Source organism: Lynx canadensis, chromosome B3 (assembly GCF_007474595.2).
Source record: "Lynx canadensis isolate LIC74 chromosome B3, mLynCan4.pri.v2, whole genome shotgun sequence".
In the NCBI taxonomy this organism is placed as follows: Eukaryota; Metazoa; Chordata; class Mammalia; order Carnivora; family Felidae; genus Lynx; species Lynx canadensis.
The window spans coordinates 98,266,537-98,284,513 of NC_044308.2; positions in this window are offsets into that span (position 1 = coordinate 98,266,537).

Genomic DNA, 17,977 nt, shown 5'->3' on the forward strand with positions numbered 1-17,977 from the left:
GGAATTGGAATTAAGAGACCTCTAGGAGGAAGTACCTAGGAATAGATGGAATTAAAGAAATCTGTACAAATTAAGATGATAAAGGCTGAAGTTTCAGGGAAAAAAGAAAGGCAAAGAAACATGGAAAACTTGGAGGAATTCAGCACTAGTGGCTCTTCTGAAAAGGACCTACCTGAGGGTGAAATCCAACAAACCAAAAGATTTGCCAAAATTTAAAATCAGGATTGGAGGAGTAGTTGAAAATGGATTGAGGCTAAGCATTAAATAGACTTTAATACAGAAAAACCTAAACAATTTTGGGAATTAAGATTTTAAAAAAATCAGACTTTGTCTTGCATTTTCTTCTGTCAATACATCTTTAAAACTTTTTACTTTAAAGAGCTTAGTACATTTAAAAACTTAATACAGATCTTGCATTTCATCTATACAAGTCTAAACAGGACAGTAAATATCAGGATCTTTTGCCTTTGGCTGGTGATGCTGTTTATTTACCTCATGCAGATCAGGACTGAGGAACTAGAAATAACAATGTAGACAAAGCAGATTCAGTGGAGTGAGCAAACTAGAGGGCATGGGCAGGAGGTTGTAGTCAGAGGGGAATTTTATGAGTTTTAAATGATAAGTTACCAGTTGTGAAGCATTAGCCAGTAGATGAAGTAGAGTGGATGTAATGGAATTGAGAAAGCTAAGGAATATGAAGGCAGCATGTCAGAAGACATGCAATGTGATAAAAATAAACTATGAGCCATTGACAAAGGGTGAAGGGAATGTCTAGGAAATCAGTAGAAGAGGAAGAGGAAAGGGTAGTGTAAATAAAGGGCATAAAAATACCACATTTCTTCCTTATGATTAATGTATTACTCCAAGGCCTCTGAATTCCAGTAACTTCTATTGAGAAGTTATATTTGGAACTTCTGTTCTAAATCACTCAGTAGTAACATTCAAATACTGTATTTCTCTGATGTATTTCACTGTTCGATTCACAGTCCTCTACACAAATTGATGTTTGGAATTTCCGTAATAGTCTCCTCCAAATTTAGAGCATTTGTAGACTTGATGCCAGGGCCTGATTATCTTATCCATGATTAATGAACAGAACTGAATGATCATCTCTGGCAACCAAGAGAGTTATCTTAATTATAGTATCAACAATTTTTCCAGTAACAACATTGATGATATTTCTTACTTGGGTAAGAATACAATGACTGAGAATACAGGAGGAATAAAGGAATTTCAAGCTACTTTCTTTATTGTCTCCATTTCTCTTACCCCATAAACACACATCATCCCTCACACAAAAACTCCCATCTAAATCCCAAATCTTAATGGGTTGTAATAGTATTGATAACTAATATTTGAACTGCTGACACTACTGAGTGCAATATGAAGATCCATGATGGACAGTGTAAATAAAGGACAAGCATTTTAGCTTTTGTTAAGGATATGGAGAAATTCTTCCACAATCGAGTCAGTGATTGTCTCTCATGTGAATATCGTTATAGTTGAATCCCTGTACACATTTCCTTGGATTAAATTTTTAGAAGTAGAATCTCTGGGTTAGAGTGTGGTAGTTTAGATGATGGCACTTCACAGATAATCCACATCCTAATCCCCAGAACCTGTGACTATGTTAATATAGTAAAAGGGACTTTACAGATGTGATTAAGCTAAGGATCTCAAGATGGGGAAAGTATCTTGGATTTTCCAGGTGGGCTCAATGTAATCACAAAGTCCTTATAAGAGTAGGAGGCAAAGTCATGATGGAAGCAAGAGGTTGGAGTGATGTAGGAAGTAGCTATGAGCTAAGGAAAAGAGACGTAAGTAGCATCCATAAGCTGAAAAAGTCAAGGAAATTAATTCTCCCCTCAGAGCTTCGAAGAAGGAACCAGCCCTGCTGACATTTTGACTTTAGCCCAGCGAGACAGATTTTGAACGTCTAACTGTAAGTGATAAATTTGTTTTGTTTCCTGCCACTAAACTTGTGTTGATTTGTCAATAGGAAACTAATACAGATAATTTGGAAATAGCCTCGTGGTTTTGATCACTGAATTTCCTGTCAGCATCGCATGGGAGTGTTTCTCTTTAATCTCTACTTTTTTTATATTCATGTCCTTTTTCATATAAGTGGGCTGTAAACTTTTCTAGAGCATGGAATATGTCCTCTGCTTCTCTTTTCATCTCATACAAGTCTCCTGAACCTGATAAACCCACAAAAGTGTATATTAACAATGGTGATGAATTTCAGTAGAGTAAGAAGGCACTAAGGAAAAACTTGACCTGATTGTTTTTTTTTAAAGAAATGCATAAGTTTCACTCTGAGCCTCCTTAAGTATCATATCATGTGTTTTAGAGTTAAGGAAAAAAAGAAAAGCAAGTAGTAGGAGTAAATGTATCAGGAATCCCTAATATCTCATGCTGAAAGAACAAACTTATCAGACCCATTATATACTATTTTGTTACCAAAATGAGAGAAGCAATGGGAAAAAATTAAAGGAAAGAAATAGAAATCTCACACTATGCAGATAAATACAGCAGACACCTGAATGGAGATCAGGATTAACATTCTTCTCATTCTTTTTCCACCTGTGTTGTAACACACGTTTCTATTGTTGCCCTTTATTTTTTTTCTTAATGGCTTTGAGGTATAAATAACATAAATTAAAATGCATGTGTTTAAAGTATACAATTTGGTAAGTTTTGACATAAGTATAAAAGCTGAAAAACCATAACCACAACAAAAATAATGAAGATAGCCATCACCCCAAAAAGTTTCCTTTTCACCTTTGTATTCCCCCTTTCTGCTGCACACAACCTCCCATCTGATCTGCGTTGTTACTATAGATCAGATCGCAATGGCTTGAAGTTGTATAAATGAAGTCCTACAGTATGTACATGTTTTTCTCAAAATAAATATTTTGAGATTCGTCTATGTCGTGTGTACAATAATTCATTCCTCTTCGTTGGATTAGTAGTTAATGGTTTAGACATAACCACAATTTGTTTATCCATTTATCTATTGATGGACATTTGGGTTGTTTTTAGTTATTGGCCATTAGAAGTAAAGGTGCTGTGAACATTCATGTACATGTCTTTATATGGACATGTGCTTTCATTTCTTTTGGTTAAATACGTAGGAAAGCAGTGTCTGGGTAATGTGATAGATACATTTCTAACTTTGTAAAAAAAACTGCCAGACTGTTATCCAAGGTGGTTTTACCATTTTGCAGTTTGAACATCAGGGTTTGTGAAAGTTCCAGCTAGTCCACATCCTTCCTTACACTTGTTCTGTTCATTTTCGGTTAGCCATTCTAATAAGTATGTAGTGATATCTCCCAGTGATTTTAATTAGCCTTTCTCTAATAACTTACCATGTTGACATTTTTTCACTCATATCTTATTTGGTGCCTGTTTTTGCCTACTTGTTGAGTTTTGGGAGTTTATCATTCTTAATAAAAGTCTTTTAAAAGAGCGCTTGCTTCATATGACTTGCATGTGTTTAAATGTCTTGAGACTTGTTTAACAGCCCAAAACATGGTCTGTTTGGGTAAATGTTTCATGTGCACTTAAAAAACATGTGTATTCTGCTATCAGGTGGAATGTTCTATAAATGTTGATTCAGGTTTGCTGATAGTGCTTAAGTCTTCTACATCTATGGTAGGCAAATTAATAAAACCCCAAAGGTATCTATATCCTAATCCCATGATTGGTGAGTATGTTACTTTACCTGGCAAAGGGGACTCTGCTGACATGATTAGGTTAAAAATATTGAGGTGGGAGAGTATTCTGGATGGTTCAGGTGGGTCCAGTTTCACCATATGGGCCCTTAAGAGCAGAGGAGTTTTCCCATCTATAATCAGAAGAATCTGGGTCTATGGAAAAAGAGAAATTTAATGTTGCTTGCTTTGAAGACAAGGAGGGCCGTGAGTCAAAAAAATGTGGGTGATCTCTAGAAGCTAGGAAAGGTAAAGAAATGAATTTTCCTAAATAATGCAGAAAGGAAGGTAACCCTGATGATAGCTTAATTTTAGCCCAATGAGACCTGTGTTAACATTTCTGACTTACAGTACTGTAAGATAAATTTGTTTTGTTTAAGCTCCCAGATTTGTAGTAATTTGTTATAGCAGCAAGAGAAAAATAATACATTGGCCTATGTAATTAGTATTTGTCGTGCTCTTCTTCTTGTTATTGTTTACATCCAGATTTCCAATTGGTATCATCATTTTACCTATGTAAAACATTTAATATCCCTAATAGTGTAGGTCTACTGTTGATATAGTATTATAGCTTGTTTCTGTCTGGAAACGTCCTTTCACATTTTTAAACAATTTTTTGTTTTTATTTTTTCACTGGGTAAAGAATTCTGGATTAGAATCTTTACCTTTTTTTAGTACTTTTAAAGATACTGTTCCAATACATAGCTTGCATTTTTTTTTTTTCTGATGAAAAATTTGTTGTCTTTACTTGTGTTCCTCTTTATGTAATAGGTCTTTTTCTTTGGCTCTGGAAAATGAGGGGGATATGGATTTATAAACCATGGGTTTATAAACAACTATTCTTTGGTGAGAAATAGATCAAATAACCAAGGTCGACAAAATTACATTTGTCTGTAGGCTAACTAGAAGTAACGTACAGTAATGGTTATCAAACTTTTTGGTCTCAGGACTACTTTACACTCTTAAAAATCATTGAAGGCCTTAAAGAGATTTTGCTTATATGGATTATATCTATCAATATTAATGACCGTGTTAGAATTGAAATGGAGGAAAAATTGTAAAGTGTTATTTTATAAGGCCATTATATCTTAACACAAATAACATTTTATTGAAATGACCATATTTCCAAAACAATAGTGATTATAAGAGTTACAAAGAAATCTCTTAAAAGGTACCTGGGTGGTTCAGTCAGTTGAGTCTTGGTTTCCAGCTCAGGTCGTGATCCTAGGGTCGTGGGATTGAGCTCGTTGTCAGGCTCCATGCTGAACATGGAGCCTGCTTGGGATTCTCTCTCTGTCTCTCTGTCTCTCTGTCTCTCTGTCTCTCTGTCTCTCTGTCTCTCTGTCTCTCTGTCTCTCTGTCTGTCTCGTGCACACGTGCCAAAAAAAAATTTTTTTTCTTTAGGGATACCTGGCTGGCTCAGTCAGAACATATGATTCTTGATCTTGTGGGTCATGAGTTCAAACCCCACATTGGGCGTGGAGCCTACAAAAAATAAATACAATTAAAAAAATCTCTTTAAAGTCTGGGTTAATACATAATAGATAATCTCATCTGTTTTAAGTTTTTATTTATTTTGAGAGCAAGAGACAGCACAAGTGGGAGAGGAGCGGAGAGAGAGGGAGACAGAATCCCTAGCAGGCTCCACACTGTCAGCACAGAGCCAGATGTGGGGCTTCAATCCACGAAACTGTGAGATCATGACCTCAGCCGAAACCAAGAGCTGGACACTTAACCGATAGAGCCACCCAGGCACCCCTCTCATCTGTTTTTGCAATCTGATATATATATGCATTGTTTTGGTTGAAGTTAGGTGAAGAAAGCCTGGCCTCACTTATTAAGTAGTTGGAAAGGGGGAGGGAAATACTTTAATAATCTTTTTCAGATGACTGTAGATATTAGTCACTGATTATATGAATTAGCCTAATTCAACAAATAGTAGTTTCTCACACGTAGGTTGTAATGTGGAATCTGAAAGCATACCATTGAACTTTTTGGACTCTGCTACATTAGTATCTACCGTCTGTCCTAGACTTGGGATCTTTTATCTTGGCGAGATTTTATAACCTCATGAATTGGTCAAATACTGGTTACTAAGTTGTGCACATTCTTCTAATTCTTACACATATCATTAGATAATATCTTAAAATCACATTCATAAAGATCACCACTGATTTAATAGTCTTTAAATACCAGGAAGCTATTAAAGTCACCATGGCAGATAAAATTTTTCAAAATTGTAACTTTCTCTTGAAAGCTTAAATTTCACCATTGACAACAAATATAATCAGTTGTTGTTCTTGAACTTGTAGGCTCACCTCCCTCGTTTTCAAGGAACTGTCCAGATATCAAAGTCTAGAATAACTAGTCTGTATGCCTATTCTTTTTCCCCCAGTTTTATTGAGGTACAACTGACCTGTAAATTTGTAAGTTTAAGGTATACAACTTGATGATTTGATATATGTATATATTTTGAAATGATTAACATAATAAGTTATCACATCCATTACCTTATATAGTTACTGTGTGTGTGTGTGTGTGTGTGTGTGTAGTCAGAACTCTTAAGACTTAGTCACTTAGCAATTTTCAAACGTACAATACAGTTTTGTTAACTATAGTTACCGAGCTGGGTATTACATCCCCAAAATGAGTTCATTTTTTTTTTTTTTTTTTTTTTTTTTTTTTTTTTTTTTTTTTTTTTTTTTTTTTTTTATTTTTTTTTTTTTTTTTTTTTTTTTTTTTTTTTTTTTTTTTTTTTTTTTTTTTTTTTTTTTTTTTTTTTTTTTTTTTTTTTTTTTTTTTTTTTTTTTTTTTTTTTTTTTTTTTTTTTTTTTTTTTTTTTTTTTTTTTTTTTTTTTTTTTTTTTTTTTTTTTTTTTTTTTTTTTTTTTTTTTTTTTTTTTTTTTTTTTTTTTTTTTTTTTTTTTTTTTTTTTTTTTTTTTTTTTTTTTTTTTTTTTTTTTTTTTTTTTTTTTTTTTTTTTTTTTTTTTTTTTTTTTTTTTTATTTTTTTTTTTTTTTTTTTTTTTTTTTTTTTTTTTTTTTTTCTTTTTATTTTTTTTTTGTTTATTTTTTTTTTTTTTTAATTTTTTTTTTCAACGTTTTTTAATTTTTGGGCAGAGAGGGGAAGCATATGAACGGGGGAGGGGCAGAGGAGAGGGAGACACAGATCGGAAACAGGCTCCAGGCTCCGAGCCATCAGCCCAGAGCCTGACGCGGGGCTCGAACTCACGGACCGCGAGATCGTGACCTGGCTGAAGTCGGACGTTTAACCGACTGCGCCACCCAGGCGCCCCCAAAATGAGTTCATCTTATAACTGAAAATCTGTCCCCTTTAACCCCCTTCACCCATTTCTTCCACCCCCACCATACCCCTGGCAACCACCAATCTACTCGGTTTCCATGAGTTTAGTGTCCCCCACCTTTTATTTTTAGATTGTGCATATGAAGGAGACCATATGGTATATATGTTGATCTATTTCACTTAGCACGGTGTCTCTCAACACATCTACCCATGTTGTCACAAATAGGCAAGTTTTTCTTTTTTGTGTGTTTTGTTTTTTGTTTTCATTTTTTTCTGGCTGAGCAATCCATGATACATACACACATATACCACATTTTGTTTATCCATTCATCCCTTGATGGACACTAGGTTGCTTCATGTCTTGGCTATTAAATAGTGCTGCAGTGCACATGAGGGTGCAGATATTTTTGACCTAGTGTTTTCATTTTCTTCAGATAAATATCTGGAAGTGGAATTGCCAGATCATATGGTAGGTCCACTTTTAGTTCTAATTCCAGTGTAATTAACATTTAGTGTTGCGTGAGTTTCATGTGTACAATATAGTGATTCAGCAATTCTGTACATTACTCAGTGTTCATCATGATAAGTGTACTCTTAACCTTCTTCACCTATTTGACCCATCTCCCCTCTGTTAACCATCAGTAGATTCTCTATATTTAAGAGTCTGTTTTTTGTTTTGTTGGTTTGTCTTTTTGAATTTGTCTTGTTACTTAAATTCCACTTACGAATGAGATCATACGGTATTTGTCTATAACTTATTTGACTTAGCATTGTACCCTCTAGATCCATCCGTGTTGTTGCAAACAGCAAGATTTAATTTTTTTAATGTATCTATTTAAATTCAAGTTAGTTAACATACAGTGTAATATTGGGTTCAAGATTAGAACCCAGTGATTTATCACTTACATATGACACCCAGTGTTCATCCTGAAAAGTGCCCTCCTTAATGCCTGTCACCCATTTTACCAATCCCTTGACTCCCCCTTTTTTAAGTAACCCTCAGTGGACTCTCTGTATTTAAGAGTCTGTTATGGTTTGCCTTCCTCTCTGTCTCTTATTTTTCCTTCCCTTCCCCTATATTCATCTGTTGAGTTTCTCAAATTTCGCATGAGTGAAATCATGATCCCCGTCTTTGTCTGACTTGTTTTGCTTAGCATAATACCCTCCATTTCTATCCACGTTGTTGCAAATGGTAAGATTTAATTCTTCTTCATTGTTGAGTAGTATTCCATTGTATAAATATACCACATCTTTTTTTTCAAATTTATTTATTTTTGAGACAGAGAGAGACAGCACGAACGGGGGAGGGTGAGAGAGAGAGGAAGACACAGAATCTGAAACAGGCTCCAGGCTCTGAGCGGTCAGCACAGAGCCTGACGCGGGGCTCGAACTCACGGACTGCGAGATCATGGCCTGAGCCGAAGTCGGCCGCTTAACCGACTGAGCCACCCAGGCGCCCCCACATCTTCTTTATCCATCCATCATTTGACAGACATTTGAGCTCTTTCCATAATTTGGCTATTGTTGATAGTGCTGCTGTAAACATTGGGGTGCATGTGCCCCTTCAAATCAGCATTTTTGTATCCTTTGGAAAAATACCTAGTAGTGCAATTGCTGGGTCATAGGGTACTTTTACTTTTAACTTTTTGAGGACTCTCCATACTGTTTTCCAGAGTAGCTGCACCAGTTTCCATTCCCACCAACAGGGCAAAAATGTTCTCCTTTCTCTGCATCCTCGCCAACATTTGTTGTTTCCTGAGTTGTTAATGTTAGCTATTCTGACAGGTGTGAGGTGGTATCTCCTTGTGGTTTTGATTTGTATTTCTCTGATGCTGAGTGATGTTGAGCATACTTGGAATAGGTCATTTACAGATATCCTCTCCCATTCCTTCTTGTTTTGTTGATTGTTGCCTTTGCTTGCAGAAGCTTTTTATTTTGATGAGGTGCCATTTTGGTGGTTTCATGACTCACAGGTCTTTCATCCATTCTGAATTTATTTTTGTGTATGATGTAAGAAAGAGGTCCAGTTTTGGTCATGTTGCTGTCCAGTTTTCCAGCACCATTTGCTGAAGAAAATGCCTTTTTTCCATTGAATACTTTTTCCTGCTTGGTCAAAAATTAGTTGGGCATACATCTGTGGTTCCACTTCTGGGTTTTCTATTCTGTTTCATTGATCTGCGTGTCTGTTTTTATGCCAGTACCATACTGTGTTGATGATTACAGCCTTATAATACAACTTGAAGTCTGGAATTGTGATGCCTCCAGGTTTGACTTTCTTTTTCAAGGTTGCTTTGGCAATTTGGGGTCTTTTGTGGTTCCATACAAATTTTGGGATTGTTTGTTCTAGCTCTATGAAGAATGCTGGTGTTATTTTGATAGGGATTAGGTTGAATATGTAGGTTGCTTTGGGTGGTATTGACATTTTAGCAATATTCTTGCAATCCATGAGCATGGAATGTTTTTCCATTTCTTGGTTTCTTCTTCGATTTCTTTCATAAGCTTTTGATAGTTTTCAGCATACAGATCTTTTACCTTTTTGTTCGGTTTATTCCTAAATATCTTATGGGTTTTGGTGCAGTTGTAAATGGGATCAGTTCCTTGATTTTTGCTTTCTGCTGCTTCATTATTAGTGTGTAGAAATGCAACTGATTTCTCAACATTGATTTTATATATATATATATATATATATTATATATATATATATTATATATATATATTATATATTATATATATATTATATATTATATATAATATATATATATACAATATACAATACATATATATATACAATATACAATACATATACAATACAATATATATAATATATATATATATTATATATATATATATAATCTCCTAGGACTTTGCTGAATTCGCATCTCGGTTCTAGCAGTGTTTTGGGTGGAGTCTTTGGGTTTTCAATGTAGAGTATCATGTCATCTGTGAAGAGTGAAAGTTTGACTTCTTCTCTGCCAATATATATGCCTTTTGTTTCTTTTTGTTGTCCCATTCCTAAGGCTGGGACTTCGAGTACTATGTAACAACAGTGATGAGAGTGAACATCCCTGATCTCAGGAGGAAAACTCTCATTTTTTCCCCATTGAGGATGATACTAGCTGTGGACCTTTCATCTATGACCTTTTTGATGTTGAGGTATATTCCTTCTATCCCTACTTTCTGGAGGGTTTTAATCAAGAAAGGATGCTGTGTTTTGTCAAGTGCTTTTTCTGCATTTATTGAAAGAATCATGTGTGTTTTTTGTTTTTTTTTTTATTAGTGTGGTGTATGACATTGATTTTTCCAAATTTGGAGCAGCTCTGTAGTCCAGGAATAACTCTCACTTGATCTTGGTGAATAATTCTTTTTAAGGTACAGTTTAATTTGATATGCTAGTATCTTGTTGAGAATTTTTGCATCCAGATTTATCAGGGATATTGGCCTGATTCTCCTTTTTAGTGGGGTCTTTGTCTAGTTTTGGAATCAAGGCAATGCTGGCTTTATAGAATGAGTTTGGAAGCTTTCCTTTCATTTCTGTTGTTGGAACATTTGAGAAGAATAGGTATTAACTCTTACTTAAATGTCTGCTAGAATTCTCGTGGGAAGCCATCCAGCCCAGGACTGATTTGTTGGTAATTTTTTTATTACTGATTCAATTTCTTTGCTGGTTATGGGTCCGTTCAAATTTTGTTTCAGTTTTGGTAGTTTGTGAGTTTCTAGGGATTTGTTCATTTCTTCCAGATTGCTCAGTTTGTTGGCATATAATTTTTCATAGTATTGTCTTATAATTGTTGGTATTTCTGTGGTGGTGGTTGTGATCTCTCTCTCATTGATTTTATCTATTTGGGTCCTCTCTTTTCTTTTTGAGAAGTCTAGTTAGGAGTTTATAAGTTTTGTTTATTCTTTGAAAGAACCAGCATTTAGTTTCCATTGATCTGTTCTATTGGTGGTGGTGGTTGTTGTTTTTGTTGTTGTTTATTTATGCTCTAATCTTTATTATTTCCCTTCTACTGATTTTAGGCTTGATTTGCTTCTCCTTTTCCAGCTCCTTTAGGTGTAAGGGTAGGTTGTGTATTTGGGACCTTTCTTGCTTCTTGAGATAGGTCTGAATTGCAATGCACTTTCCTTTTAGGGCTGCCTTTGTTGAATCCCAAATGGTTTGGACCGTCGTGTTTTCATTTTCATTTGCTTCCATGTATCTTTTTTTTCTTCTTTAATTTCCTGGCCAACCCATTCATATTTTAGTAGAATATTTTTTAACTTCCATGTATTTGAGGGCTTTCCAAAATTTTTTTTCTTGTGCTTGACTTCAAGTTTAATTGCATTGTGATCTGAAAAGATGCATGTCAATGTTAGTCTTCATGTAATTGTTGAGGGCTTATTTATGACCCAGTATGCGACCTGGTCTGAAGAATGTTCCATGTGCACGCAAAAAGAATGTGTATTTTGCTGCTTTAGGATGAAATGTTCTCAGTATATCTGCTAAATCCCACCTGGTCCAGTGTGTCTTTCAAAGTCATTGCTTCCTTGTTTTTCTGCTTAGATCATCGGTCAATTGCAATAATGTGGTATTAAAGTCCTCTACTATTACTGTATTATTATCAATGAGTTTCTTTATGGTGATAAATAATTTTTTTTTTTTTTGAGAGAGAGAGTGCAAGTGGGGTGGGCAGTGGCAGAGGAAGAGGAGAATCTGAGGCAGTCTCCATGCTCAGTGCAGAGGCCGATGTGGGGACTCAATCCTATGACTCTGGGATCATGACCTGAACTGGAATCAAGAGTTGAACGCTCAACCAACTGAGCCACCCAGGCGCCCCTTGTTATTAATTGATTTATATATTTGGGTTCTTCCAAGTTGGAGACATAAATACTTAGAATTGTTCTTGATGGATAGACCTCTTAATTATAATACAATGCTCTTCATCTCTTGTTACAGCCTTTAATTTAAAGTCTAGTTTGTCTGATATAAGTATGGTTACTCCAGCTTTCTCTTGATACACATAAACGTGATAGATGGTTCTTCATCCCCTCACTTTCAATCTGCAGGTGTCCTCAGGTCTAAAATGAGTCTCTTGTAGATAGCAAATAGATCAAACTTGTTTTTTTTTGTTTTGTTTTTTTGTTTTTTTTTTTTTGTTTGTTTTTTTACCCATTCTGATATCCCATATCTTTTGATTGGAGCATTTAGTCTATTTACCTTCAGCATGATTATTGAAAGATACGAATTTAGTGCCATTTTGTTACCTTTACAGATTTTGTTTCAAAGTCTGTTTTGTCTGATGTCATTATTGCTACCCCACCTTTCTTTTCACTTCCATTTTCACGATAAATATTTTTCCTTCTCTTCACTCTCCATCTGCATATGTCTTTATGTCTAAAGTGTGTCTCTTGTAGAGAACATAGAGATAGGTCTTACTACTTTATCCATTCCATCACCCTATGTCTTTTGATTGAATGTGTAGTCCAATTACATTCAAAATAATTATTGATAGGCATGTACTTCCATTTTGTTTTATTTTTGTTTTTATAGTTCTTTCTTCCTTTTTTCTTAGGTTTATATATAATATCTTATGCATATAGCAGTCTATATTAAGTTAATGGTTGGTTAAGTTTAAAACCCATTCTAAAAGCACTATTCTTTTTTTTTTTTTTTTACTCCTCTCTGTTTTAGGTACATAGTGTCATAGTTTACATCCTTTTGTTTTCTGATTCCCTTGACTGATTTTTATAGATCTACTTGATTTTACTGCATTTGTGCTTCCTACCTTTCTAACTCCTATTTATGGTCTTTCCTTTCCATATAGTTTTAATTTTTTTGAGGATCCTTTGTACCGCTTTTCAGAGTGACTGTACCAATTTACATTCCCACCAGAAGTGAGTGCACAAAGTTCCCTATTCTCCATATATTCACAAACCTTTTCTATTGTCTTTTTTGATGATAGCCATTCTAACAGGGGTGAGGTGATACTTCATGGTGTTTTAAAACATTAAAAAAATTTTTTTTTTAATTTTTTTTTCAACGTTTATTTTATTTTTGGGACAGAGAGAGACAGAGTATGAACGGGGGAGGGGAAGAGAGAGAGGGAGACACAGAATCGGAAACAGGCTCCAGGCTCTGAGCCATCAGCCCAGAGCCTGACGCGGGGCTCGAACTCCCGGACCGCGAGATCGTGACCTGGCTGAAGTCGGACGCTTAACCGACTGCGCCACCCAGGTGCCCCAAAACATTTTTTAAATTTAACTTAAGTGAAAACAAGAAGAAAAACAGAAACCACTCATTTCTCTGACTCTCACCCCCTGCCTCTTATAACCACCAATCTGTATACGAGTTTTTTTTTTTTATTTCACATACAAGAAATAATACAGTTATTTGTCTTGGTCTGTCTGATTTCACTTAGCACAATGCCCTCAAGGTCCATCTGTGTTGTCACAGATGGCAACATTTCATTCTTTATTATGGCTGAATAATAATCCAGTGTGTGTGTGTGTGTGTGTGTGTGTGTGTGTGTGTGTGTGTGTTGTGTGTATTCTAACAACGTGTGAGGTGATATGATTTTGACTTGCATTTCCCTTATAATTAATGATACGAACATCATCTTTTCCTGTACCTGTTGGCTATCCAATGTCTTCTTCAGAAAAATGTCTATTCAGATTTTGTGCCATTTATAAAGAATTTGTTAAAAGACAGCGAGAGAGAGCGCAAGTGGGGAGGAACAGAGGGAGAGAGAATCTTAAGCAGGCTCCATACTCAGGAGCCTGATGCAGTGCTGAATCCCATGACCCTGGGATCATGACCTAAGCTGAAATCAAGAGCAAGACCCTCAACTGACTGGGCTACCTAGGGGCCCTAGATCTTTTGTCATTTTTTTTAAAATTTAAACTTTGGTTTTGCTATTGAGTGATAGGAGTTCTTTATATATTTTGGGGATTAGCCCCTTATCAGAAATATCCTTTGCAGTTTATTTTTCTCCCATTTATTGGGTTGCCTTTTCATTTGTTGATATCCTTTGCTGTGCAAAAGATTTTTAGTTTGATGTAGTCCTGCTTCTTTATTTTTGCTTTTCTTTTTCTGTTGGTATCCTATTAAAAAAAAATCATGAGGGGTGCCTGGGTGGCTCAGTCAGGTGAGCATCCGACTTAGGCTCAGGTCATGATCTCACAGTTTGTGGGTTCAGGCCCCTTGTCGGGCTCTGTGCTGACCGCTCAGTCTGGAACCTGCTTTGGATTCGGTCTCTCCCTCTCTCACTGCCCCTCCCCGACTTGTGCTCTGTCTCTCTAAATAAACATTAAAAAAAATCATCATGAAGAGGCACCTGGGTAGCTCAGTCAATTAAGCGTCCGACTTTGGCTCAGGTCATCATCTCCCGGTTTGTGATTTAAGGCCTGGTGTCAGGCTCTGTGCTGACAGCTTAGAGCCTGGAGTCTGCTTTGGATTCTGTCTCCCTCTCTCTATGCCCCTCCCCTGATTGTGCTTGGTCTCTCTCTCTCTCTCTCTGAAAAATAAACACCAGAGAGTGTTATGCTAAGTGACATAAGTCATGCAGAGAAAGACAGATACATATGTTTTCACTCTTATGTGGATCCTGAGAAACTTAAGACCATGGGGAAGGGGAAGGGGGCAAAAAAAAAAGTTAGGGAGGGAGCCAAACCATAAGAGACTCTTAAAAATTGAGAATAAACTGAGGGTTGATGGAGGGTGGGAGGGAGGGGAAAGTGTGTGATAGGCATTGAGGAGGGCACCTGTTGGGATGAGCACTGGGTGTTGTATGGAAACCAATTTGACAATAAATTTCATATTAAAAATTAAATTAAAATTAAAAAACATTAAAAAAACTTCTGAAGAAAAGAAAACATGAAGACTGATGTCAAAGAGCTTACCACCCATTTTCTTCTAGGAATTTTTTGATCTTCAAGTTTTTAATCTATTTTGAGTTGATTTTTGTATATGGTGTAAGGTAGTAGTCCCATTTCATTCTTTTGCATGTGGCTCTCAAATTTTCCTGGCACCATTTGTTGAAGAGACCATATCCTCATTGTATATTCTTGGCTGCTTTTGTTATAAATTAAGTGACCATATATGTGTGGGTTTATTTCTGGTCTCTCTCTTCTGTCCCATTGATCTTTGTTTTTATGCCAATATCGTAATGTATTAATTAGCTTTGTAATATAGCTTGAAATCAGAACCTGATGCTTCCAGCTTCGTTCTTTCTCAAGATTGCTTTGGTTATTTGGGGTGTTTTGGTTTCATACAAATTTTGGGATTGTTTGTTTTATTTCTGTGAAAAATGCCACTGGGATTTTGATAGAGATTGCATTGAATCTGTAGATTGCTTTGGGTAGTACAGACATTTTAATGATATTCTTCCAATCCATGACGTGGAATATCTTTTCGCTCATTTGTCTTGTATAGAACTTTTTTAATCAATATCTTCTAGTTTTTAACATACAGACCTTTCTGTGTTAAATTTATTCCTAGTTTATTGTTTTTGATATAATTGCGTTTGTTTTCTTAATGTCTATTTCTGAAAGTCTGTTATTAGTGTAGAGAAACCAATATTTTTGTGTATTTTGTATCTTGAAAGTCTACTATATTAGTTGTAACAGGTTTTTTGGGGGGCGGTATTGAGGGTTTTCTACATATAATCTCATGTTCTCTGCACAAAGTTACTCCTGCCTTTCCAATTTGGATGCCTTTTATTTATTTATTTTTGCCTGATTCCTCTGGCTAGGATTTCGAGTACTATGTTGAATGAAAGTGGCATCCTACTTTCCTAATCTTAGAGGAGAAACTTGCAGCTTTTTGCCATGGAGTATGATGTTAGCTGTGAGCTTGTCATCTATCGCCTTCATTATGTTGAGCTACATTCCCTCTGTACTTGTTTTATTGAGAGTTTTTGTCATAAAGGGATAAATTTTGTCACATGCTTTTTCTTCTATTGAAGTTATGTGGTTTATACCTCCTTTTGTTAATGTGCTGGCCATATTAACTGATTTGGGGATGTTGAACCATCCTGTATTCCTGAAATCCCACTTGATCTTTTTAATGTATTGCTGAGTTTGGTTTGCTAATGTTTTGTTGAGGATTTTTGCATTTAAGTTCAGCAGGGATACTGGCCTTTTTTTTTTATTTTTTAATTTTGAGGCTTGGTATTCTTTTTTGAATGTTTGGTAGAATTCACCAATGAACTTGTCTGGTCCTGGTTCTTTGTTGGGAGGTTTTTGAATACTGATTCAATCTCCTTACTAATAACATGTCTATTTCATTGTGGTTTTGATTTGCACTTTCCTGATGATTAGTAATGTTAAGTGCTTTTTCATGTATCTGTTGATCATTTCAAGGTTTTCTTTGGAAAAATGTCTATTCAGGTGCTTGGCCATTAAAAAAAATTTTTTTTAATGTTTATTTTTGAGAGAGACAGAATGCAAGTGGGTTAGGGGCAGAGAGAGAGGAAGACACAGAATTAGTAGAAGCAGGCTCCAGGCTCCGAGCTTTCAGCACAGAGGCCGTCGCAGGGCTCGAGCTCCCGAATCACGAGGTCATGACCTGAGCTGAAGTTGGATGCTTAACCGACTGAGCCACCCAGGTGTCCCATTTTTTTGTCTTTTTGATACTAGCCATTCAGGCAGATGTAAGGTGATATTTCATTGTGATTTTTGGTTTGCATTTCCCTGATGATTAGTGATGTTGAGCATCTTTTCATGTGTCTGTTGCTGTCCTTATGTCTTCTTTGGAGAAAAATCTATTCAGGTCCTTTGCCTGTTTTTAACTGGATTATTTGGTTTTTCTTCATGTTGAGTTATGTTCTTTATATATTTTGGATATTAATCCCTTCCAGGATACATCATTTGCAAATACCTTATCCTGTTCAGTAGGTTGCTTTTTAGTTGTGTTGACAGTTGCCTTCACTGTGCAAAAGTTTTTTACTTTGATGTAGTCCCAATGGTTTATTTTTGCTTTGATTTCCCTTGCTTTGGGAGACCTATCTAGAAAAATGAGAAGGCTGATGTCAAAGAGATTACTGTGTGTGTTTTCTTCTAGGACTTTTATGGTTTCAGGTCTCACATTCAGGTCTTTAATCCATTTGGAGTTTTTGTGTATGGTGTAAGAAAGTGGTCCAGTTTTGTTCTTTTGCATGTGGCTGTCCAGTTTTCCAGCACCATTTATTGAAGAGACTTTTTTTACCCATTGTATATTCTTACCTCCTTTGGCATGGATTTTTTTTAACTAAAATTTTTTTAGGTTTATTTATTTATGAGAGTGTGCACATGTGCACACAGCAGGGAAGGGGAAGAGAGAGAGAGAGACCCAGAATCCAAAGCAGGCTCCAGGATCTGAGCTGTCAGCACAGAGCCTGACATGGGACTTGAACTTGGAAACAACAAGATCATGACCTGAGCAGAAGTCGGATGCTTAACAGACTGAGCCACCCAGGCACCCAGCACAGATTAATTGACCATATAACCATGTGCTTATTTCCAGACTCTCTAGTTTGTTCCATTGATTTCTGCATCTGTTTTTTGTGCCAGTACCATACTGTTTTGATTATTATAGCTTTTGTAGCTTTTATCTTGAAATCTGGATTATGATACCTCCAATTTTGTTCTTCTTTTTCAGGATTGCTTTGGCTGTTTGGGATCTTCTGTGGTTCCATATAAATTTCAGTGTTATTTGTTCTGGTTCTGTGAAACATGCTATTGGTATATGATGGGATTGAATTGAATCTGTAGATTGCTTTGGGTAGTATGGACATTTTAACATTACTTGTTTTTCCCATCCATGAACAGAGAATATCTTTCCATTTGTGTCATCTTCAATTTCTTTTAATCAGTGTTTTATAGTCTTCAGAGTACAGGTCTTTTACCTCCTTGGTTAAGTTTATTTCTAGGTATTTTATTGTTCTTGGCACAACTGTCAGTGGAACTGTTTTTCTTATTTCTTGTTCTGCTACTTCATTATTAGTTTAA